The sequence below is a fragment of the Schistocerca piceifrons genome, chromosome X, assembly GCF_021461385.2.
Source record: "Schistocerca piceifrons isolate TAMUIC-IGC-003096 chromosome X, iqSchPice1.1, whole genome shotgun sequence".
Classification (NCBI taxonomy): Eukaryota; Metazoa; Arthropoda; class Insecta; order Orthoptera; family Acrididae; genus Schistocerca; species Schistocerca piceifrons.
Window position 1 is genome coordinate 712,455,302 of NC_060149.1, and position 25,689 is coordinate 712,480,990.

Genomic DNA, 25,689 nt, shown 5'->3' on the forward strand with positions numbered 1-25,689 from the left:
TGCCCGTAACAGGAAACAGGTGCCGAAACAATAAAACTTGCACTATTGCGCAATGGAAAAGTGACATCTGGGCGGGAGAGTCCTGTTTCATACTGTTTCCAAATTCTGACAGAGTTTACGTCCCAACCGTAAAACATGGCGGGGGTTCTGTGGTGGTTTGGGCAGCCATATCGTGGTAAGGAATGAGCCCCGTGTTACACTGCAAGGTCGCATTACGGCCGAGGAATGTGTGGAGAATTTGGTTAATGAGGCCCATCCCATGGTACTATGTTTGTTTCCGGATGGTGATATTGTGCTCAAAGACAACTCGCGTAGTCCAGGACTTGTTTTGTGAGAACGAAGATGAACTGTCGCCTTTCTCCTGGTCACCTCAGTCACCAGATTTTTATATTACTGAGCGTTCGTGGTTTCCTTTGGAAAGATGGGTGCATGGTGGCTATGCACCTCTATCATCATTACCCGAACTTGCCGCTGTTTTGCAGACAAAAAAATGGTTCAAATGGCTCTAAGCACTATGGCATTTAACATCTGAGGTCATCAGCCCCATAGACCTAGAACTACTTAAACCTAACTAAGCGAAGGACATCACACACATCCATGCCCGAGGCAGGATTCGAACCTGCGACCGTAGCAGCAGCGCGGTTCCGGATTGAAGCGCCAAGAACCGCTCGGTCACAGTGGCCGGCGTGTTGCAGACAGGTTGGTATAATTTGATCTCAAAAACCATACTGGACCTGTGCTTATTCATTCAGCTAGGACTGAAAGATGTTTTTAATGTAAATGGTTTCCTCCACTGTATTAGGCATAGTAATGTGTTGTGTTTGTAGTGTTTCCATATTTTTGGCCATCCCCTGTATGTATGACGCAACTAAATGGAGATATTTTGCACATGAAGTGTAGATACTTTTTATGATGCTATATAATTTTCTTTCTTTTCTTTAAATTTATTATGTAATTGCTTTATGCATAGTTTCTACCGGTGTCATGTTTCACTTATTTATTCAAACCTTATTTTTTTATTAGAATAAAAATAAATGACGTGCATAGTAAAACGCTTGAAGAATGGTATTATGAAAATGTAATGCATGGTTGTATGGCGATGACCAAATGCCAGTACAAAAGCAAAGAAGGAAGAGAACAAACGAAAGCACACGCGAGGGCAAGCTGTCTCGGAAAATTTTAGTGATAAACTATCCTTGGTAAATCAGCTTGCTAATGAAGTCTCTGGGCGAAATACTGGTCACATTCTTAAGAGTTCAAATGGTTCAAATGGCTCTGAGCACTATGGGACTTAACTTCTGAGGTCATCAGTCCCCTAGAACTTAGAACTACTTAAACCTAACTAACCTAAGGACATCACACACATCCATGCCCGAAGCAGGATTCGAACTTGAGACCGTGGCGGTCGTGCGGTTCCAGACTGCAGCGCCTAGAACCGCTCGGCCACCCCGACCGGCCCTTAAGAGTCCACTGATTCCTATGGAGCTATTGTGTTTGAACGTACCTATAGCCAACTCGTGAGTAAAGTTGCCCAGTTTATTAGTATATCAATGCGGAATGTCCAAAGTGTCTTTAAGACAACCCGTGGAGGCTAGCAACAGTAGCAATACCTGCTAGTCTCTACCGGCTGCTTTGATACTACATTGACCTGATACCAATACGGCGGAAGTACGCTCATTACACGGGATTTTAAGTTTCACTTCATTGGTTTTATACAGCTGGTGTCTACCGATTCTTATAATATATCCTACGGGGTGTGATCCAGCCTGGTTCATTCAACAGTCAGGCTTTGTACTTTCTGACAAGCATCTTTTCGATGTACTCAGTTTTATTGTGACAGCCCACCATTGTGGTTTGAATCTTAAGGTGGATACCGTCCCGAAAACTGGAACTCCATAATCGTCTATCTACATTATGAAAATATTAGCTGCGAATAAAGCATATTCATACAGCTATGCGGTTTTTGGAAACACCTCATCATTCTTTACTTTTTAATTGTATAATTGTTATGATGATTTAAATGGTTATCGAATGCTGAGTGTTGTTATTGATATTCACAATGTCTCTGAGCTGTGGTTGCCCTCCTCAGAAAGTTGCTTCTACACCATCAATGGTTTTAAGCCAAGTGGATAGTCTTTCATTTTTAATCTTCCCAGGTTAAGTAAATTAATAAATAAGTAATAGAACGCCATAATACATAAAGGCCATTAAGTTATAAGTAAATAGAATTCAGTTTTTAACCTGATGACAATCGAAAATGGAAAACTCATACACTTCAGAAAGTGTCTTAGTTGCGCTACAAGTGCAGTATGCACGATTTAAAAAAAAATGGTTCAAATGGCTCTGAGCACTATGGGACTCAACTTCTGAGGTCATTAGTGCCCTAGAACTTAGAACTAGTTAAACCTAACTAACCTAAGGACATCACACACATCCATGCCCGAGGCAGGATTCGAACCTGCGACTGTAGCGGTCTCGCGGTTCCAGACTGCAGCGCCGAGAACCGCACGGCCACTTCGGCCGGCTGCACGATTTCATCTGTATGTGATGAAGAAATAAAGATGTCAACAATCTGTACTTATTTCCATACGCTAATGATTTACACATTCATATTACGAGAAAGACGGGTTACCTCATTCCAGATGCGACTCTCCGTGGGCTCAATGGGATGCAATTCTACAGGTACATACGCTATCAAGAATGTACTGCAATTCGTATCCGTATTGGAGTCTTTGTGTTCTATTTCCTTCGCGTAGGAAACAAACGGGAGGAACTGTGATAAAGATCGACTCGATCATCGGCGTTTCTTAGTCCAGTGAAAATCCCGAAAGAACTGGTTTTCAAGTGCAGTTGCAGGAGTAGAAATAAAAATGTGTTCATTAATGTTAACGTTACATATCCTGTATACTGAGTCGTCCCACATCATTTCGATAAAAGAATCTTTAAAATGATCTATGAAACATGTAACTAACTGCATAACTAACGAATCAGTTTTCTTGGTGTATTATTTTTTCATCTTGATCTGCTGATTTTTTAAGTGTTGTCACATGTTTTACAAACGGGTTTTACTGTTTCTTTTCGGATTGTGTTACGTTTTTATTCTACAACTTTTATCTATTTCATCCATACTCATCTCAATACTAGAACGGCTATCAAAGATCTCGGCATTATTTACATAGGTTCCTGCAGTCATAGACAAAGCATCGTCATTAAGTTTAAAGTTGAGTGTGTGTAGCAAGCATGTGAAAGCAAGACGCTTGTCGTGTTGTGTTGCAGCTTCCGACTGTCTGCGGTACATGATGAACGGCACTACGCTGATCAAACTGCGGCCAAACGGAAGGCAGTACCACCGATACTTCACTCTCTCTGAAGACCTTACATACATTACCTGGGAACCAACAAACAAGAAAATCGTCAAAGCACGATGTAAGTACACTACTTCCGTGAGTAAATATTCCACAATTACTGTGATAGCCTACTAAATGCATCCTTATTGAAATAAATGTTTTAATATCCAAGATTTATCTGTTTAACTGCTGAAAATTAGCGTAGAGTTTTAACATGCTAATAACCGAATACAAATATATTCCTCTCTAGTAAGCCTCTTCTAAAATTAAGTAACTATCAAGTTATTTGATGGTAGAAAAATCCAATATTTAGTTATAAGGATACATTTTAACTGCTTCTTGCCTAAAAAAATTCAGTCAACCGATAACGTGTTTTCGTAATGTACGAAAGATTGAAAATATATCTAGATGACTGATTATTTCTCTCATCTCTTTCTCCATATTCAGTAATGTTCACCGATGTGGTGAGGGCTAGGTGATTTTTTTTTATTTTATATATATATTTTTTTTTTTGTACACGTTGTTATCACTGACCCCTCGTCTTACGATTAAGAGGCAAGTAATTATATTCTCTACATTCCAAATTTTGCTTCAATGCTACATTCAATGTATAATATAAGACAACAAGTGTTTCATATTAAACAACAATATTAAACAAATTGAAAGAAATCCCTCTGTCTTTATCACATTGAAATGGTAGTCAGCAAACTCTTAATTTCACAAGACTGATGATCACGCAGTTATCTACGTTTATGTTTATAGCTACACTGAACCACTGCCAAATGACCCTGCGTGGATTGGCAGCTTACGAGCCTCTGCAGGCCCATATAGGTTCCTACGTAGAAGGTGATGTCGGTGTACTACTCATTTAACACTTGCATTCAAATATACCATATAATTCTCGAATTTAAGAGCAGTATCCTCAAAACGCATCTTATAATATTTTCCTTAAAATAATTGTAATTTGAATCGCTACAGTCATTACAGTTACTGATTCACTACAGACCAAGGTAATAGAGCTATGCAACTGTGTAGTCTAACTGAACAGATTATAGCAGTACTTAATCTACTTATAATCAATATAACATTACGACTCTTCGTCATTTCTGTCCCAACTTAGAATCTCCGATGAGCTTTCCTCCTCATTGTATCCTTCTCAGACTCCTTCCGAGCTACAACAGCTGTTGTTTTAACCATACGCTCAGATCCCTTTTGATCCATTTGGTTACCAGGTATACTGCCCAGTGTTGCTGCTTCGATATCCCTTTGTTCCATTTTACAAAATTAATACTACAGTGCTCCTGATATTCCATTGGTAGAAGAGTTAAACAGCTTCCATCCATTGGCATCTTGACCAGTTCCCCCCAGGTTCTTGTCATTCAGTCGACTCCACATTTTTATTTGGTGTAACTTACATGGTACTGGAACTAGCTGTTTTTTAACCCAAAGTATAATGAAAAACTAAGCCGCTCTGCGAAAATATCTTGAAAGTGATACTCTCCAGGGTTATGTGGCTATGCGTTCTTTTCTCGATCAGTCACTACTGCTGTCCAGGATTTCGACACCGAAAGATCGATAAACGTTTTTCTCCACTTCATTCTTACCCGATTTGTCCCATCTCATCTTACCGTGCGGGCTGTTTGGTGCCGCCGTGCAGTAGCACTACTCAGTCGCTCCTATAAAGCTGGTCGTTCTTCTTGTTTTTCTGTCACTGTTATGACATTGTTAAACCGAATATAGCACTAGACTAGTTCTGGACCTCTCTACCGAAATGACGATAAATAATTCTACTTTAAACAAGAAAAAATTGTCTGTAACAAGAAATACTCTGACGTTTGCCGGTAACAGCGGGCGTCGCATTGGTACACTTCCCCCAAATTTTATTTATTTCAAGAATTATAATGGTCACTTAAATTTGCGGCCATCGGACGATTAAAAAAGAGTTAATTACAGTAGAAACGCGGGTTGCTTTTGAACTGAAGCATGCGGATAAATCGTCCAGTGCACTATATCCTAGACTATATTGAATTAAATTTAACGATTGTTCTGAAATGATAAAATCCTCTCAATTTAAACACAGGTTTATTTCAGCCAGAGAAAGTTTATGGACCCTAACCTGTCTCTCTCAGTTCAAAATAATTCATTCTGCATCGCCACGTAAGTCAGTTTCTTTCGTGTAGTTCGCATTAAGGATATTTCAGTTGTTTGGTTACTTCGCGTCGACTGCAGTAAGACTTGCACTTGGCGGCCGAATCCGAATGGGATCTCCCGACGAACAATGCCATACGATCATTTCATTTCATTCGAAATTGTTTATGACCTCTTCAGATAAACAAATGTTATACGTGGTCTCCTGTAAATAAATTAGTTTACCATGTGCTACTAATGGCTGACATACACATATCAAGCCGTCATCTTCAAGCTGCTCATAACTCACGATACTTTACAGTTAGCTTCACAAAATTAGTTTCTTTAAATATACAGTTTCTATCACGACTAAAATAATTCTTTTCAGCACTTACAGACTATTTCTACAAATTTATCCACCCTTGACAACTAGCCACCGACTGACTCACTCCAACGTCTAGACGGCATGTGCAGTCTGTCTGGGAGTCCCCGACTGTTGGCTTGAAAATGTAGCGTCCAGGACATTCTAGCAGATGAGATATATTGCAGCAACCGGAAATTAGCAACTAATATCGATCTTTGTCGGCAATGGTTCCCTTACAGCATGAAACAAGTGATGAGTATATTTGATTGGGCTTAACTGCAGCTAAACATTGTACATTTGCCGAAATACTAGGGATATGTATCTATGACTTTTTGTAATGTTTCGCACGGTCTGATGAACTGCTGTATAACATAGCACAAAACACAGAAGTTATATATACACACGGAGAAAGCTGAAAGACCGACCATAGCTGATGCAGAGCTTTTCATTCAGGTAACAGTACTCAAATCTTGCCAGATTACCTGCATAACTGGTCTAAAATTTGAGAGATTTGTTGCTACAATGGAACCGGAGGGATAGTTTATTTTTAGGTTATTTAGATCGGTAAAAACGGAACGCTTACAGAATAATTTTTTTGTCCGTCTGTCTGTCTATCCGACTGTTCAGACTCATTTTAGTTAGGAACGGATAAAGGTATAACGTTGGAATTTAAGTCCAGTACTAAGGTCTACTGTTCTTTGGCGGTGTAAAAAAAAATTGAGCCTATAGGATACTTCCAGCTGTTATAGAATCATGAAATTTTACAAGAAGCAAGGTTTTGCAATAAAAATAAAGGAAAAATTCGAAAATTTTAAACTGTAATTATATCACATGAATTTTCTCCCATTTGTTGTCCGACTGTTCGTCTGTTAAGACCCATTTTCCTCAGGAACGGGCAGAGCTATCAAATTGAAATTTATTTCAAATACTAGGGTCGACAGTCTCGTGGTGGGGTAATTTAAGCTTTTAAACCAATGGAATAAAAAATATGGCCATGTAAGTCATATTTTGACACTCGCATATTCACTCATCGTAACCTATAGATGAACTACAGTCGGACACTAAAGTCTACACACACCCTAAAAATAACATTTGAAGTCAAAGTCAATCAAGAAAATATTATGTATTCACTTTCTGTGACATAAACAGACATGTTAGGAACTGAAAAACAACATATATACTGTATAATTAATAATAATTCCACATACTGACATCTTGAGCATACAAATGAAACAGCGGTCAGGTACGAAAATAAACATAAACTGTGAGGTTCTTCACTTTCAGGCCCAATTTAGTATTTTGTATTGCCACCTTCTGCTTCGATCAAATGTCAAGGCATAGATTCCACACTATTTTTTGTGTACGCAGGTGTAAAGTTATTCCACTCTTTTACTAGGGCAACTTTTAAATCATCTTCGCTTTTGATGTGTTTTTTTATCCTTCGCTGTAGTTCTCCCCAAAGATGTTCAATTGGGTTAACGTCTACTGACTGGGGAGGCGAATGCAACTGTTTTGGTACATTGTGAAGTAGCCATTTTTTTACGACAATGGCCGTATGCTTGAGGTCATTGTTTTGCTGGAAAACCCAGTCTGTTCTTAGTCCCAGTTTCTCCGCAGATTCCTTCAGATTCTTCTTTAAGATGGTGAGATACTTCCATTTATCCATAATACATTCAATAAATACTAAATTCCCAACTGCAACTCCAGACTTGCCCCACACAAGAATATTTCCACAACCATACTTCACTGATGGGACAATATTTCTCTTCTTCCAACTTTCATTCCTTTTTCGCCACACCTCTTGCTGTCCATCGCACTGGAAGATGTTAAACTTACTCTCATCCGTGAAAAGTACTGTACTACAAAATGTGGAATCTTTATTTCGGTGCAGAGTTGCAAATTCTAGGTGCTTCTACATCTACATCTACATTTATACTCCGCAAGCCACCCAACGGTGTGTGGCGGAGGGCACTTTACGTGCCACTGTCATTACCTCCCTTTCCTGTTCCAGTCGCGTATGGTTCGCGGGAAGAACGACTGTCTGAAAGCCTCCGTGCGCGCTCTAATCTCTCTAATTTTACATTCGTGATCTCCTCGGGAGGTATAAGTAGGGGGAAGCAATATATTCGATACCTCATCCAGGAACGCACCCTCTCGAAACTTGGCGAGCAAGCTACACCGCGACGCAGAGCGGCTCTCTTGCAGAGTCTGCCACTTGAGTTTGTTAAACATCTCCGTAACGCTATCACGCTTACCAAATAACCCTGTGACGAAACGCGCCGCTCTTCTTTGGATCTTCTCTATCTCCTCAGTCAACCCGATCTGGTACGGATCCCACACTGATGAGCAATACTCAAGTATAGGTCGAACGAGTGTTCTGTAAGCCACCTCCTTTGTTGATGGACCACATTTTCTAAGGACTCTCCCAATGAATCTCAACCTGGTACCCGCCTTACCAACAATTAATTTTATATGATCATTCCACTTCAAATCATTCCGCACGCATACTCCCAGATATTTTACAGAAGTAACTGCTACCAGTGTTTGTTCCGTTATCATATAATCATACAATAAAGGATCCTTCTTTCTATGTATTCGCAATACATTACATTTGTCTATGTTAAGGGTCAGTTGCCACTCCCTGCACCAAGTGCCTATCCGCTGCAGATCTTCCTGCATTTCGCTGCAATTTTCTAATGCTGCAACTTCTCTGTATACTACAGCATCATCCGCGAAAAGCCGCATGGAACTTTTACCCTGCTTATGAACGATTTCTTCCTCGCTGTTCCACTTTCAAATCCATGATTGTGCAGCAGTCTTCGTACTGTTATGGGATGATTATTTGCACTAGTATTTGCGACATGTAATGCCAACTCCGTAGCTGTAATTCTGGGACCCGCATTCACTTTTCTAATGATGTGTCGGCGCTCCCTGTTAGATAATTTTAGTGGTCGTCCTCATCTAGCTTTGTTTTCTACACTTACTCTATCCCTGTAATTTCGTATTATGGTTTGGACACTTGCATGGCTGCTTCTGACAATTTCTCCAATTTTCCGCAGTGGAAAGCCCTCCACTGGTATTTCGGTTCTTTTTGAATCCATGTTACGCGATCGAATAATGTATTGCAATACACGTGTTATATCAACAAACTACACCGCTTGCACTGTGTTCACTGCAAGATCTCTCTTGCAACTAACGACAGACGCGAAGTGTATGTTAACTTCTGTACCGCTGTAAACAAACACTGTTGCATATATCACGCTTGCCGTACACGATACCGGTCTGAAGACCTTGGGTTATGTTATTGTGGATGTGGACGCAGGCACAGAGTTACACGTCTCTGTGCATCCAGGCTGTACGCAACATGCTACAAAATGGGGGTGTATGTAGACTTTAGTGGCCGGCCGCGGTGGTCGTGCGGTTCTAGGCGCTCCAGTCCGGAGCCGCGCTGCTGCTACGGTCGCAGGTTCGAATCCTGCCTCGGGCATGGATGTGTGTGATGTCCTTAGGTTAGTTAGGTTTAATTAGTTCTAAGTTCTAGGGGACTGATGACCACAGCAGTTGAGTCCCATAGTGCTCAGAGCCATTTGTATGTAGACTTCAGTGTCCGACTGTATCTGTACACATGGATCGTTTTCGCATTTGCGAGTATTGACAACCGTCAGCTGTATAATGGAATGACGACAGTGAAAATTTGTGCCGGACTGGTACTCGAACCCGGATTCCCAGCTCATTGCGAGCTGACACCTTACTTTTTTTTTTTTCTTACCATTAGGCTATTCGAGCACGGCTCATGGCCAATGACAGATGGACGTTGGTGCGCACGACACTGAAGCAATCGTCGAATGGATCCAGGCTGGAGGAGAGAGCGTTATTGTCTGGGGAATGATTTTGTGGCTTTCCCTGGGTGATCTTGCCATTTTGAAATTACAATGGATCAACACAAGTATGCATCTATCCTTGCCAATCGTGTCCGCCCCTAAATGTAGTTTTCCTCAGCACGATGGCGTCTAATAGCTGGTCAGTCCAATGTGTCACACAGCTCGCAGTGTACGTGCGTGGTTCGAAGAGAGCCAGAATGAGTTTACCGTGCTCCGCTGGCCCCCAACTCCACGGATTTCGACCCAGTAGGAATGTGTGGGACCACCTCGATCAGGCTGTTGGCACCATGGATGCTCAACCTAAATACCTAGCGCAAATAAGCACGGCGCTGGAGTCGGCATGGCTCCACATCCCCGTCAGCACCTTCCAGAGTTTCAGTGTTTCTCTCCTGCACGTCAGCGCTGCAACAGGTGGTTATTCAGGCTTTTGATAGGTGGAGTGGGCCGTTTACTTCAGCCGTGAAAATTAACGCTTCTTCGATAGGCGAAACAGACTCTTTCTTTTTAATACCTGTATAGGTACAATTGACAGAGCTATCGTATTTGGTCCCGTCGGTACCATTCACGCAGAACTTGGCCGCTGTTGGACACGGCACACATGATGAGAATGGTTTACACTGTCCCCGACTCCGATGGAACTAACACATGGTAACGTACCTTAACACCCGCCGAATCGACGTAAGTCAGCCAGTCTCGAACCTTAGCCAAAAAAAGTTTCGTACTGAAGATACTGAGGGCTAACTGAATCTCCACAAGCAAACAGACAATTTTTCCACCTTAAATCCCAACCGGATAACGTCTGATACCAGTATTTGAAGTTGCCATCAGTATTAGTATTTTGCTGACGTAGATTTCACCTTTCTTCAAGAAGCCACCAATACAGTCTGGCAGCCGCGACAGTCTACTACGCAGTTACCAATATTGGACCCGACGTAGGCACTATCAAGATGTTCAAGCAAGGATTCACATGTACCCTGCAGATCCTTCTCTCCTCCGGGAGTGGCATAGCCACTCGGTTGCACTACCTGCACACTGATAAATATTTATTCTTCCTCGGAAACGAATTGCAGAGTGGAGCGGCGTGACTTCTACAACGGCCATATGACTCAGCTTTCAACATCTGTGCGTGCACCGGTAATTCTGGTTGGAGATTTCAATTGTGTGATATCTGAAGACGATCAAACCTCATTCTATAATTATTCGATTTAACTTCGTACATTAGCAGCGGAAATGGCCCTCGAAGGTGTTTGACACTGATTGATACCGATTACCTTTGCCTATACACACGAGTACCTCTTAGCGACTTCAGCCAACTCTCTTGACAGCTTCTATGCACAAAGAGAGCTCCTGCAAGTATCGTGGACTGTGAGATGTTGTCTGTCAGTTATTCACATCATACTGCTTTCCACCTACTGGTACGACACTTGCCTGAGGACTCTGACACCTCGACTGAAGCCTCCTAGCACACGCAGACTTCGAAGAGCTAGTCGAGCAAACTGGGTCATCGGTCTTGGATGCGCGACCAAAATTTCAGTCAGGCGTCCTTTGGTGCACCAGACACGCTAACGCGAAACTGAGAAACTGCTTAGAAACCGGTGCAGCTAATCAAGACAGATTGTATGAGACGACTGGCGCAGCGGATAGAATATTCTGAACTCATGCGTTCTATCCAAAATATAACTGCAATCAGACGGATTAAAACAAGGATCACGGGTATAGTACGTCAAATTTCCGCAGGTTTTGAAGTTCGTGCCTGGAACTATGCTGACCGTACGTGTACTCCCCCTCATCCATTCACCACGTGATTAAGAGTGACAGCGGGCCAGCTTTCATTTAGTCACCACTGTACGCGATGACATGGGCAGGCAACACAATATACAGGCTGTTATGAAAGCTTTCATTACGGAGCACAACATCGCTCTGTATTCTAAAGGAATCATAGACCTTACACACATCGAAGTATGGCTAGGAGCATCTCATCAATTCACAAAAATCACCGACGAACAAAATAGAACCATACACAGAGGAATTGCTCTCAACTTGAAAACTGGCACAATGGCGCGGATCTCTAGGCGGGGAGGGACTACCTCTAGAGCTTTATGTACGCTACTGGCTCCTCATCAGCGACTTCTTCGCAGAAACCATTAACGAACGGCTTCGCGATATCATAGTACTGATTCCGGAAACGACGAAAGCTGAGACCGTGAAAGTTCTGCGGCCGATTACTTAGTTAAATTCCGACTTCAAATTGCTGAAGCGCGCTCTTAATAACAGAGTGAGAAGTACTTTATCGTGTCCGGAATCGCACCAACACAGCGGCATTGACGAGCGATCAGAGATGACCAGTCTAGCTCATTAAACAGGGTGTTACAAAAAGGTATGGCCAAACTTTCAGGAAACATTCCTCACACAAAGAAAGAAAATATGTTATGTGGGCATGTGTCCGGAAACGCTTACTTTCCATGTTAGAGCTCATTTTATAACTTCTCTTTAAATCACATTAATCATGGAATGGAAACACACAGCAACAGAACGTACCAGCGTGACTTCAAACACTTTTATACAAGATATGTTCAAAATGTCCTCCGTTAGCGAATATACATGCATCCACCCTCCGTCGCATGGAATCCCTGATGCGCTGATGCAGCCCTGGAGAATGGAGTATTGTACCACAGCCGTCCACAATACGAGCACGAAGAGTCTCTACATTTGGTACTAGGGTTGCGTAGACAAGAGCTTTCAAATGCCCCCATAAATGAAAGTCAAGAGGGTTGAGGTCAGGAGAGCGTGGAGGCCATGGAATGGGTCCGCGTCTACCAATCCATCGGTCACCGAATCTGTTGTTGAGAAGCGTACGAACACTTCGACTGAAATGTGCAAGAGCTCCATCGTGCATGAACCACATGTTGTGTCGTACTTGTTTAGGCACATGGTCTAGCAGCACAGGTAGAGTATCTCGTATGAAATCATGATAACGTGCTCCATTGAGCGTAGGTGGAAGAACGAAACTAAAATGAGCTGTAACATGGAAATTAAGCGTTTCCGGACCCATGTCTGCATAACATCTTTTCTTTATTTGTGCGTGAGGAATGTTTCCTGAGAGTATGGCCGTACCTTTTTGTAACACTTTGTAGATATTTCATATAAATGTCCTGGCAATCGAACACAGCTGCCATCGCATTTCTAGACGTAAAAAGAGCATATGGCGGAATAGATTATGTTTACCTATTGCACATAATGGCTATTTTCGGTTTCAACTCCTCCTTGACTGACCTCATCGCCTCATGTATCAGCCACGATTTCTCGAGATTAAAAATCTCTTTTCAAAGAAAACTTCGACAGGGTTGCTGTTTATCCGTTAGTTTGTTCGCAGCCGTTCAAATGGTTCAAATGGCTCGGAGCACTATGGGACTTAACATCTATGGTCATCAGTCCCCTAGAACTTAGAACTACTTAAACCTAACTAACCTAAGGACATCACACACATCCATGCCCGAGGCAGGATTCGAACCTGCGACCGCAGCAGTCGCGCGGTTCCGGACTGAGCGCCTAGAACCGCTCGGCCACCGTGGCCGGCTTCGCAGCCGTCATAGAACCCTTGATACGACATCTCCACCACACTCTATTGGGCACCAATCTACAACGAGTTGACAGAAGTCATGGGACAGTGATATGCACATACACTGATGGCAACAGCTCCGCGTACACAACACATAAAAGGGCAGTATATTGGTGGAGCTCTCATTTGCGCTCAGGCGATTCATGTGAAAAGGTTTCATACGTGATTATGGCCGGACGACGGAAATTAACAGAGTTTAAATGCAGAATGTTTGTTAGAGATAGAAGCATGGAATATTCCATTTCGGAAATCGTTAGAGAACTCAATATTCCGAGTCCACAGCGTCAATAGTGTGCCGAGAGCTCCAAATTTCATCGGCTTTTATACAGATTCGTCAGTGCTAACAGACACGCAACACTGCGTGAAATAACCGCAGGAACTAATATGGGACATCATACGTATCAGTTAGAACATTGTGCCGAAATTTGGTGTTATTGGGCTATGGCAGCAGACGATCGGCGCCAGTGCTAACAGAACGACATCGCCTGCAGCGCCTGTCCTGGCCTCGTGACCATACATCGAGTGGAACCCAGACGACTGGAAAACCGTGGCCTGGTCAGATGACTACCGATTTCATTCGGCAAGAGCTGATGGCAGCGTTCGTGTGTGGCGCAGACCCGCCAAAGCCATGAACCCAAGTTGTCAACAATGCAGAGTGCAAGCTGGTACCGGGCGACTGCTACGGTCGCAGGTTCGAATCCTGCCTGGGGCATGGATGTGTGTGATGTCCTTAGGTTAGTTAGGTTTCTAAGTTCTAGGCGACTGATGACCTCAGATGTTAAGTCCCATAGTGCTCAGAGCCATTTGAACCATTTGCAAGCTGGTGGTGGCGCCATAATGGTGTAGGCTGCCTATAGGAATGGAATGGGCCCTCTAGATGTTCCGCTACTTGGAGACCACTTGCAGCCATTCGTAGATGTCATGTTATTAAACAATTATGGAATTTTAATGGATGACAGTGTGCCATGACACGGACGACAGTTGTTCGCGACTGTTTTGAACAACATTCTGGATATTTCTCGCGAATGGTTTGGCCACCCATATCGCCCGACATTAATCCGATCGAACGTTCATGGGACATAATCGAGAGGTTAGTTCTTGCACAAAATCCTGCGCCGGCAATACTTTAGCAATTATGAACGGCTATAGAGACAGCATGGTTGTATATTTCTGTAGGGAACTTGGAGGTTTCCCATAGGGCCTCAAAAACGTTGTCCGAGCCTAAGGACGTGATGTCACCTTGATATACCACGATGACAAACACACACAGCTCGCCCAACAGATTCTAGATAATTAACAGCAGTACAGGCGTACATTCATGAATATACAAAATGTGCAGTCTTACTAAGAGGTCAGCGTCCACACTAACTACAACACCGATGGTTGCCAAGAGTTGACGTCTGGAACCATCTGGGGACGTTCATTACTGCCAGCCCAAACGATATGATAAGGTTCAACTGCCGGCCGGAGTGGCCGTGCCGTTCTAGGCGCTACAGTCTGGAACCGAGCGACCGCTACGGTCGCAGGTTCGAATCCTGCCTCGGGCATGGATGTGTGTGATGTCCTTAGGTTAGTTAGGTTTAATTAGTTCTAAGTTCTAGGCGACTGATGACCTCAGAAGTTAAGTCCCAGAGTGCTAAAAAAAAAGGTTCAACTGGCGCATTAAAGTACAAAACATAAAAGCCATCTCACGTAGGCAAACCATGAGGTACCACTGTCGCCTCCAAAAAGTGTTCTTCGTGAAGCAGTACAGTCGTACGCGACTGCAGCGTATAGCAACAGCGCTGCCCATGCCTAACGCGAACTCACAGCAAGCCCTGACCTCAACATCTTGGTACGTATGGTAATACAATGTTCACAGTATCTTTCAAAGTCTTGCCACATCTAGAAAGTTAGGAAGACTTGGACTTAAAAAATTAGGAGTCCACTCTAGGGCGATTGTTCTCAGAAGATCGCGCAAAATCAACATTAATGCGAACGACAGCATAACTAAACACTTCTGTGCATCCTTCCACCAGGAAATCGATCCACTGGTGCCTCCAGACGTCGCTGCTAATGTTGTACCAGAATACTTTGTCATCTACTCAAACTCCTGAACCCACTGGGCGAGGGAGTACTTCGAAGCTCCTCGCCATTCATTTGCAATGCTTTGTTTATCACTCTTACTACACACTCCCAAGCAACCAAGTTCCTACAGCTCAGTTTTACCAGGCTGTGGAACAACGTATTCCATCTACTGATATCTGCCTTCATACAAGCAACGTGGTATGAAGCGGTCGCTAACACCGTGTTTACGCGTGAGAAGTTAAATTGAGTCGATCTTGCACACAGCCCGCTCTGTAGCCATTGTCAAATTCCCCATACTATCGGACATCTCTTCTTGCGTCGGTACCAAAACGTCATTTGGTGTTGGATGAGAAAAAACTGTCTCTCATCACCAGGTAGGCGCCTCGCACAATCGCATTACGTTTGTTAGAATCGGACTGGAGATTTTTCCCGCCAGTCAAATTTTACTGCAAGCATGGCTGGCTGGGCACTTCGCGTACTATGCCCTACAGACAGAAAATTCCGATCTTGAAGACCTCAGGGTCCATCTTGAAATTCAACATAGGTATTGGTTCAAATGGTTCAAATGGCTCTGAGCACTATGGGACTTAACATCTGAGGTCATCAGTCCCCTAGAACTTAGAACTACTTAAACCTAACTAACCTAAGGACATCACACACATCCATGCCCGAGGCAGGATTCGAACCTGCGACCGTAGCAGTCGCGCGGTTCCGGACTGAGTGCCTAGAACCGCTAGACCACCGCGGCCGGCAACATAGGTATTGAAAGAAACGTCTGCGAACGATATACAGACCTGCTTCATCGGCATTGTAACGTCGATACATTAACCTAAGACTAAACTACTCCCATCACAATCCCTCGACCCGTACCCCTGTTTTATGTAATCTACAGAAGAGAGTTAGGGACTTTCACGTTCTGTGTTACAATGCGTTCCGTTGCAGTATCCTTTTGGTCTGTGAGAGAAACCAGAGATTCAAGCAGCAATTGGAGTGCTACGCATATTCAAGAATTCAAGTTATTAAAATATTTAAATGCTATTATATTTCACTTTAAGAGGAGATTAACAACTTCAAACCACATGTACGAGGACTTCCGCTGAGACTGATGCAAACCCATCGGTTCGGATGACGTATGTACTTTCCAGCAACCTATATGGAATAACAATGAAAAATATAGAATCGTGGAAGAAGCCAACACCGATGAAGGCGATTTTGATGAGAGATGGATGGGCTCTAAGGGGCCTATGGGAGCAAGAAATTTGGCTTAAGGTAAAGGTACCAGGTTCGATTCTCGGTCCGGTACACAATTCTAATCTGGCGGGAAATTTCAGATCAGTGAACACAGCGCTGAGGGGTTAAAATTCGTTATGGATACAATGCCCCAGACTGTGGCTAAGACATATCTCCGCAATATTTTGTCTTCCAGGAGTGCTAGTCTCGTAAGGTATGTAGGAGAACTGTTGTTAAGTCTGGAAACTAGGAAATGAGGTACTGACAGAAAAAAAGTTGTGAGGGCGGGCTGTGAGCGGTGCTTAGATGGCTCAGTCTGTGGAGCAGTTGTCTGTGAAAGGCAAAGGTCCTAGTTTCGAGAACTGGTATGACACACGATTTCAGTTTGCCAGGAAGTTTCAGAATTCGAATTACAACATTTGTGGAAAGGTTTCAGAAATATCTGGTAGTGACGATAAGCAACAACCAGACCACGTGAAATCAATAGTGGGGATACTTAGATATGTTTGGTACGAGTCGCGTTCTTGTAATGAGTTTCTGTTTCTTGCTTAGCGTTGAAAATGGCTCCATAGGTGGTGGTGTTGATTTATGGTTCCAGTATCTGTTGTTGTACCGCCTCGCTGTAAAATTGTAAATTATATTTGCAAGATCATGCTTCCGTTGTTTCGAATTACAGTACATGCTGCTGAAAATACTAATGGCGAAACACTCTTACCCTGAAGCTTGCATTTATTATTGTTTTGTTCTGTCTCCGGCAGTGTTAGTTGTTCTGGCAGCGTTACTTGTACGTTAACGGTTTTACACAGCAGTAGGGATACCTTTTCTGAGGAAGAGTTGTCCGATACACACCTCGTGTAAGGTTTCCCTAAATGAAATTGAAGGACGGCACAACGACTGAGGTGTTGCATTAAACATTCTTCTGCATCTGAAGTTTGTTGCTTTACTCTCTATTTTGTGTTTTACGTTTTGGGGACTTCATATTACAGGCTTTTTCACTGTTACGAAGGCATTTTCTCACAAGCAAAGGTAATTGGAGTCATAAGCGCAGTAAACTATAAATACGTTGTTACTCTAACGAGCCACCGGAGACCACGGCTACCTGACACCGAAATACTCAGAAAATATCCCTGAACAGTCTCTGAATTTTGTCGGTGGAATTCGTTTTCACCGTTTATAAATGTGAACTGCTGTATCACACGTTAAGAAAAGGCTGTAAGACTTCAATTAGCATAGTGGATGTTAATAAAATTAACTGTTTAATTTGCTTTCTTTCATAAACTGGCCGAGCGGTTCTAGGCGCTTCAGTCTGGAACCGCGCGACCGCTACGGTCGCAGATTCGAAACCTGCCTCGGACATGGCTGTGTGTGATGTCCTTAGGTTAGTTAGGTTTAAGTAGTTCTAAGTTCTAGGGGACTGATGACCACAGAAGTTAAGTCGCATAGTGCTCAGAGCCATTTCTTTCATAAACAGCTTCAGGTTTGGAAAAATAAAGACCAATGGCACATGGACGAAATAAATCTAGTCAAGCATCCAAGTATAGCGCCAGCTCCCTGCGGGGCGTTTGTGGCGTCGGCTGTGGAGGTGGGTGAAGGGATCTCTCTCGTTCTAGACAACAAATCGTTCTCATTCATGAAACAAAAATGATTGCTGGGAAACGTTTTCCTTTTTTTAATGCTTTATATGTGAGCTTCATTTTCGTAAGTTAATCCGTTTATTATACTTCGATGGAATTCGCAATGTCACGCAATTATTGTTTGTGCAACAGTGTGCCCATAAATAAAATGTCCGGAAATGATGCGTACAGGGCACAGCAGGTAGCTTTAATTTTTTTTTCACAGCGTTATTGGATTTTCTGTGCTGAATTAATTGATGGTGAAACGAGCCTCGCTCGGCTATCTGCACGCTGTCACCCAAATATACAGATTTTCCAGTTGGTAGAAACACTGTAACACACGGTACGTCATTGTGCATTCCTTTCGTTTTGAAGTTTTGTGTTCCGTTCAGTGGTGGATATGGGAGTGTGTGTGTGAGGTGTGGGGTTTTCAGGACCCCCTCCCCTCAATCCCTCAAAACAACATTTTAATTAAAAAACGTTTATGTTTTTATATACACGGTTCCCTCCTAAGAGTCGTCAGACGCAATTTCTCTGGTGTTGCGGCAGATATTTGTAGTTCCCCTTTCGAAACGTTTAGTTTGAGTCAGTGGGAACCAAATTCTCTCATCACGTACTTCATGGGATGCCCTGTGTCAACGGAAAACATCGTTTCGTTAGCCCTTTATAAATAACACTATTTTTGAAGTGAATCTTACTTACCCATTGGACAGAGTGGTCACAAATTACACTACTGGCCATTAAAATTGCTACACCACGAAGATGACGTGCTACAGACGCGAAATTTAACCAACAGGAAGAAGATGCTGTGATATGCAAATGATTAGCTTTTCAGAGCTTTCACACAAGGTTGGCGCCGGTGGCGACACCTACAACGTGCTGACATGAGGAAAGTTTACAACCGATTTCTCATACACAAACAGCACTTGACCGCCGTTTCCTGGTGAAACGTTGTTGTGATGCCTCGTGTAAGGAGGAGAAATACGTACCATCACGTTTCCGACTTTGATAAAGGTCGGATTGTAGCCTATCGCGAATGCGGTTATCATATCGCGACATTGCCGCTCGCGTTGGTCGAGATCCAATGACTGTTAGCAGAATATGGAATGGTGGGTTCAGGATGGTAATATGGAACGCCGTGCTGGATCCCAACGGCCTCGTATCACTAGCATTCAAGATGACAGGCATCTTATCCGCATGGCTGTAACGGATCGTACAGCCACGTCTCGATCCCTGAGTCAACAGATGGGGACGTTTGCAAGACAACAACCATCTGTACGAACTGTTCGACGACGTTTGCAGCAGCGTGGACTATCAGCTCGGAGACCGTGGCTGCGGTTACGCTTGACACTGCATCACAGACAGGAGCGCCTGCAATGCTGTACTCATCGACGAACCTGGGTGCACGAATGGCAAAACGTCATTTTTTCGGATGAATCCAAGTTTTGTTTACAGCATCATGATGGTCACATCCGTGTTTGGCGACATCGCGGTGAACGCACATTGGAAGCGTGTACTCGTTATCGCCATACTGGCGTATCACCCGGCGTGATGGCATGGGGTGCCATTGGTTACACGTCTCGGTCACCTCTTGTTCGCATTGACGGCACTTTGAACAGTGGACCTTACATTACAGATGTGTTACGACACGTGGCTCTACCCTTCATTCGATCCCTGCGAAACCTTACATTTCAGCAGGATAATGCACGACCGCATGTTGCAGGTCCTGTACCGGCCTTTCTGGATACAGAAAATGTTCGACTGCTGTCGTGGGCAGCACATTCTCCAGCTCTCTCACCACTTGAAAACGTCTGGTCAATGGTGGCCGAGCAACTGGCTCTTCACAATACGCCAGTCACTACTCTTGATGAACTGCGGTATTGTGTTTTAGCTGCATGGGCAGCTGTATCTGTACACGCCATCTAAGCTCTGTTTGACTCAATTCCCAGGCGTATCAAGGCCGTTATTACGGCCAGAGGTGGTCGTTCTGGGTGCTGATTTCTCAGGATCCATGCACCCAAACTGCGTGAAAATGTAATCACATGTCAGTTCTAGTATAATATATTTGTCCAATGAATACCCGTTTATCATCTGCATTTCTTCTTCGTGTAGCAGTTTTAATGGCCAGTAGTGTACGTTACACACTGCCACGTTATACGTTACAATGTGTTTCGGAGCATACCATTCAGCTGACGTTATTGAATATGCAGCTCTGCAGCAAACGTCTCCTACATATTCCCATGTTGACCAAATGACATCGTCAGTTACCATTGGAATGGGCACGGGATTGTTGAGATTGAACCACTGATCGACGGAAACGTCGCCTGGTCGGATCAGTCACGTTTCTGTGAACGCCAGGTATGTCGTGTCGGAATACGCGTTTATTATCCAGATGCAGGACTTCTCAAAACCTGCACCATGCCAAGGGCACAGATCGTTTTATGGTAGGCACCATGGCAGCTATGGACTTCGTGAACATTATTACCGATCACCCACACAATTGCCGTCTTCCCCGAGGGTGATGGCATAATTCAGCAGGATAACTGTTAATGCCACTAGACTATAATTGTGCTACAGTGGTTTGGGGAGCAGGATAGTGAAGTTACATCGATGTCTTGGCCACCAAAGATGCCAGATCAAATCGATGGGACACACCGGCGCTAGCTCCATGCTAACAACAGGCCCGTAACTTACGGAATTTGTGGGAGCTGTATGTGGACATCTGGTGAAATGTATCTGCAGAAACCACCAAGGACTTGCTAATCCGTGCCAAGAACCATCGCTGCCGTACTGCGTGCCAAAAGTAGAAAAACATGCAGTTATTCAGATGGTCACAGTATTTTGGCTTATCAGTATATGTGCAGTGGGTAACTCGTTGGCACCTGTCTTCTGGTATGATCATCTCATAATAAGAAAGGTAATCTGTTTAGTAAAATTTATTAGAGGCAGGCACCCGATTCGCGGTGTATAGATAACTCATTCTCACATATAAACTATTCCTAACACTGATCTTCCACTACTGTCATCGATATATATTTGCATGTCAAATCAGAGGTGGTGTGATATCTTTCAGACCTATGCGCTCAACGCTCACTAAATACCGGGCGTTCAAGAAGTCAATATAAATTTGAAAACTGAATAAATCACGGAATAATGTAGATAGAGAGGTACAAAGTGACACACATGTTTGGAATGACATGGGGTTTTATTAGAACAAAAAAAAATACAAAAGTTCAAAAAATGTCCGACAGATGGTGCTTCATCTGATCAGAATAGAAATAATTAGCTTAACAAAGTAAGACAAAGCAAAAATGATGTTCTTTACAGGAAATGCTCAATATGTCCACCATCATTCCTCAACAATTGCTGTAGTCGAGGAATAATGTTGTGAACAGCACTGTAAAGCACGTCCGGAGTTATGGTGAGGCATTGGCGTCGGATGTTGTCTTTCAGCATCCCTAGAGGTGTCGGTCGATCACGATACACTTGCGACTTCAGGTAACCCCAAAGCCAATAATCGCACGGACTGAGATCTGGGGACCTGGGAGGCCAAGCATGACGAAAGTGGCAGCTGAGCACACGGTCATCACCAAACGACGCGCACAAGAGATCTTTCACGCGCCATCTGTCGGACATTTTTTTTTTGCTTGTAATAAAACCCCATGTCATTCCAAGGATGTGTGTTAATTTTTCCCTCTCTATCTACATTATTCCGTGGCTTATTAAGTTTTCAAATTTATACTGACCTTTTGAGCACCCTGTAAATGAAAGCGAAAAACAAAATCCAGTAAAACGATACAAACCAGGTGCTACCGCTGAATAACTCTGGCGTGCCAATTTTAATTCCAACATTTTCTTAAGCTTCTGTGGCATTTTCGCCGTTTTCCAGGTTACCGGATTAGCACAACGCTAGCGATTGTTTTGCAATATATCAGAGTCACTGTAATTAGAACTCGTCGTAAAATACGTAAATATTAAGTGCTTTATTCCTCGGTTCTCGTATGCGGCCGTTGCCTGGAACTGTAATTATTTGTTGGTAAAATATTACAATTTGGTACAAAAAAAAGTCTGTGAAATTTTATGGGACTTAACTGCTAAGGTCATCAGCCCCTAAGCTTACTCACTACTTAACCTAAATCATCCTAAGGAGAAACACACACACCCATGCCCGAGGGAGGACTCGAACCTCCGCCGGGACCAGTCGCACAGTCCATGACTGCAGCGCCTTAGACTGCTCGGCTAATCCTGCGCGGCACAATTTGGTACACAAACGGCAAGCAGTCTCCATCGGATAACAACTCGTACCAGAGACTTTCGCCCCAAGCTCGGCCACCTCTCCGTGGTACACGACTACCTGCTGACGCCTGAAGGAAATCTGTCATCACTCCGCACTACAGTGCTTTACTAGCCATGTTTCGATTGGAAGTGGCGTGCAGTTGCTTCCTCCGACCTTTGAATTAACTCTCCCAGTCAGCTTTAGGGGGACCTGCAGCATAACATTAACTCCTAACCACCGTGCAACATGGTATTTTACACATTAACAAACATTCACAAAGATGAAAGTAGTGATAATTTACAAATAAGATTTTTAATAATAACCAAGGATCGAACCCACGGCCTTAGGATAAATAATCTTTTACTTCAGCATTATTATTTTTTCTTTTCTTTCTCCACTGAGCCATAAGCCACTTGCGTCCTTTTTTAGTTGTGGAGTGCTTTTTTTGTTTGTTTGTGGGAAACGGCCGCTCTTAGCTTTTTCGCTGCAGCCGAGCTTGCGGACTGCGATAAGAAATCGTTAGAAAACACATCACAATCTAATTTTGGTTGAAACAATGTCAGCAATACAAATGAAATACCTGACGTGCTATAATGGAAACTCCCACAAGCAGTCCGGTATCCACACACACCATTAAATATCGTCTCAATCTCAAACAGGTAGGTTTCTGGTATGTATAATTTGTGCAAGCGAATTGCAGACCTGCTTGTTTTCGTGCGACAGTTTTGCGCAGACTACTATGACAATATTGCACTCAACTTTCGCGTAAATTTATTTTTGTTTTACGAAATATAATCCTTTTAGAGATTAATCACTATAGGCAGTTACAGGAAGGTTCTGTAAGGAGATACCAGGCAGCAAGGTACTGCTTCGTGCATAAATGAGTTGCATTTATGTAATCAACGTTCATCTAAATTCAAACTGAAACTTTATTCTGTAACTTCTCGACAGCAGTACGACTCAACACACACGTATGTCAAGAAAATTTCGAGACACTATTAATAAAAAATAGAGAAAAGTTAAGACGGTGGTTTTAACGATTCACGTGTTCTACATGGTCTCCACTCCACTTCAGTACAGCCCACAGAACGACCATGCTATCAGAAAAGTCAATGTGTGGGATGTTGTTCAACTCGCAAGTCAATTGCCTTGCATGTTGAGTATGTCGTCAAAGCGTTGACCTTTTACGTGAATTTCTTCACTTTGTCGTTTTGTGGTAGGTTAGTACTGGTAATACCAAGTCTCGTCACCGGTGATGATCTTTTTCAGGAAAAAATTGTTCGCGGTTTGCGTTTCGGTCAAGTATCGGCATGTGTCCACGCATCATTGTTCTTTTTGGTAGTCAAGGTGTACGGGACTAACTTTGCACACACTTTTCTATTCTTTAAAACTTTGCAGAGAATGTATTGAACACTTGATTTAGGGACATCGATCCTTTGCAGTTCGTGACACAACGACTTCGACTACCTAAAACTACCTGCTCACTACTGACTTGTCGAATCCACATCATTTCTCACAGTTGTGTGTTAATTAGTTCAAATGGATCAAATGGCTCTGAGCACTATGGGACTTAACATCTGTGGTCATCAGTCCCCCAGAACTTAGAACTACTTAAACCTAACTAACCTAAGGACATCACACACATCTATGCCCGAGGCAGGATTCGAACCTGCGACCGTAGTAGTCGCGCGTTTGGGGACTGAGCGCCTAGAACCGCTAAACCACTGCGTCAGGCTGTTAATTAGTGTGACGAAGGGTAAAATCATTAGTTACAGTTACCATCTGTGACTTACATTTATGAAGGAAACGTATTGATATTCTCGTCAATGTAATCAATGACACTATCCCTATCATTGGCAATTGAAGAGAGTGTGAGACTGTATTAACATGTTGCTGTGGTAAGGACAGTTCCATCAGTGTGAAGCGATAAAGAGGAACTTCATATTAGCTATGGTCATCTAATGTAACATAGCATCGGATGTGAGAGGGTGATGATAAGGGTTGAAACCTATCCTTAACAAATCAAATTCTTCCCTGTGCCAAAGTCTTTGTTTCCATTGCCTCTAAAGGCTGTAGTAGCTATACCACTCGATAACTTTTTTACAATGCAGCATCTGGCGTATCTCATGCGTTAAATAAGTAGTGCTTATTATCACCATCAGTATGAGGTGTGACTATCACAGGCACGAATACATTGTTGTATTCGTTGTGGCACTGAAGAAAACATCCTCATAATGTCATGCTGAGCAGTTTGTTGACATACCTAAACATATGCTGTGCCATTTCATAAAGATTGTTAGCTGGAGTTAGGAAAATATACAAATCTCCATCGCTTCCCAGATATGTTTTGTGGGTGACAAATCTTACAGAGGAGTGAGACTTAACTGAAGTGACACACACACTTTGAATAACAGCTATTTATTACGAGATTGAAAATAAAGACAACTTCTCTGAATGAACATCTACGCAGCTTGAGAACAGCAATGTCTTGAGGAACATGGAAGATCAATAACAACACATTTCTGACGGAATTGCAGCGACGGACGTGGTTCACAGAGAGGGTGAGGCGACACCTTGGCGGGCAGCGGCAGACGTCTCTCCTCCCCTTACCGGCCAAACACTGGTGGGGAAAATTTCTTACACTCCAGTATTCGAGCCAGCTACTTCTGAGTCAGACTCTAAACTCACAGGTGTTAATTCTCCACGTTTATGGCAGTTGATTTGGACTAGAGCTGTGTCTTCAGCCTCAGCTCTAATGTATAAATAGCTGTTTTCTTGGGCTTATCTTCATTCTGGTTTGACGGTTGATAATGGATTTATCACGAACATGTCTAGGGTTTAATAAATTAAGTATTGATTTAGATGTGATTTTAAGATGATGTCGTTCATGAAAGATATTTCTTTGCCGAAGAAAACGTTTTGAACCCATTACAAATGTTGTGATAGCCATACGTGCATATCTTAAAAATGGGACTTCAGTCGTTAAATGGATTCAAAGGAGAAAAGATCGATCAAGTACATTGACCTGAACGAACACTGCACGGAAATATTTATTAGGTACTGAGCTGACTGCAGTCTTCTGCTGACAAACCTGGAATTTTTCAATTCCCACCCCTATTGCATGTGGGTGGGACGTCCAGTCTATACCTCCATCCTTATGTTTCA

At 43.0% G+C, this 25,689-nt stretch overlaps 1 protein-coding gene across 1 annotated transcript in view; it reads left to right on the top strand.

The window, feature by feature from the left end:
• The first annotated feature begins 3,358 nt into the window (after window positions 1-3,358).
• The window catches only part of LOC124722663 (inactive phospholipase C-like protein 1), a 261,278-nt gene continuing 238,947 nt past the window's right edge, over window positions 3,359-25,689 (top strand). The window contains exon 1 of the mRNA XM_047247808.1: window positions 3,359-3,426. The gene's annotated coding sequence lies outside the window, so the exon portion shown is untranslated. The remainder of the gene's footprint in view (window positions 3,427-25,689) is intronic.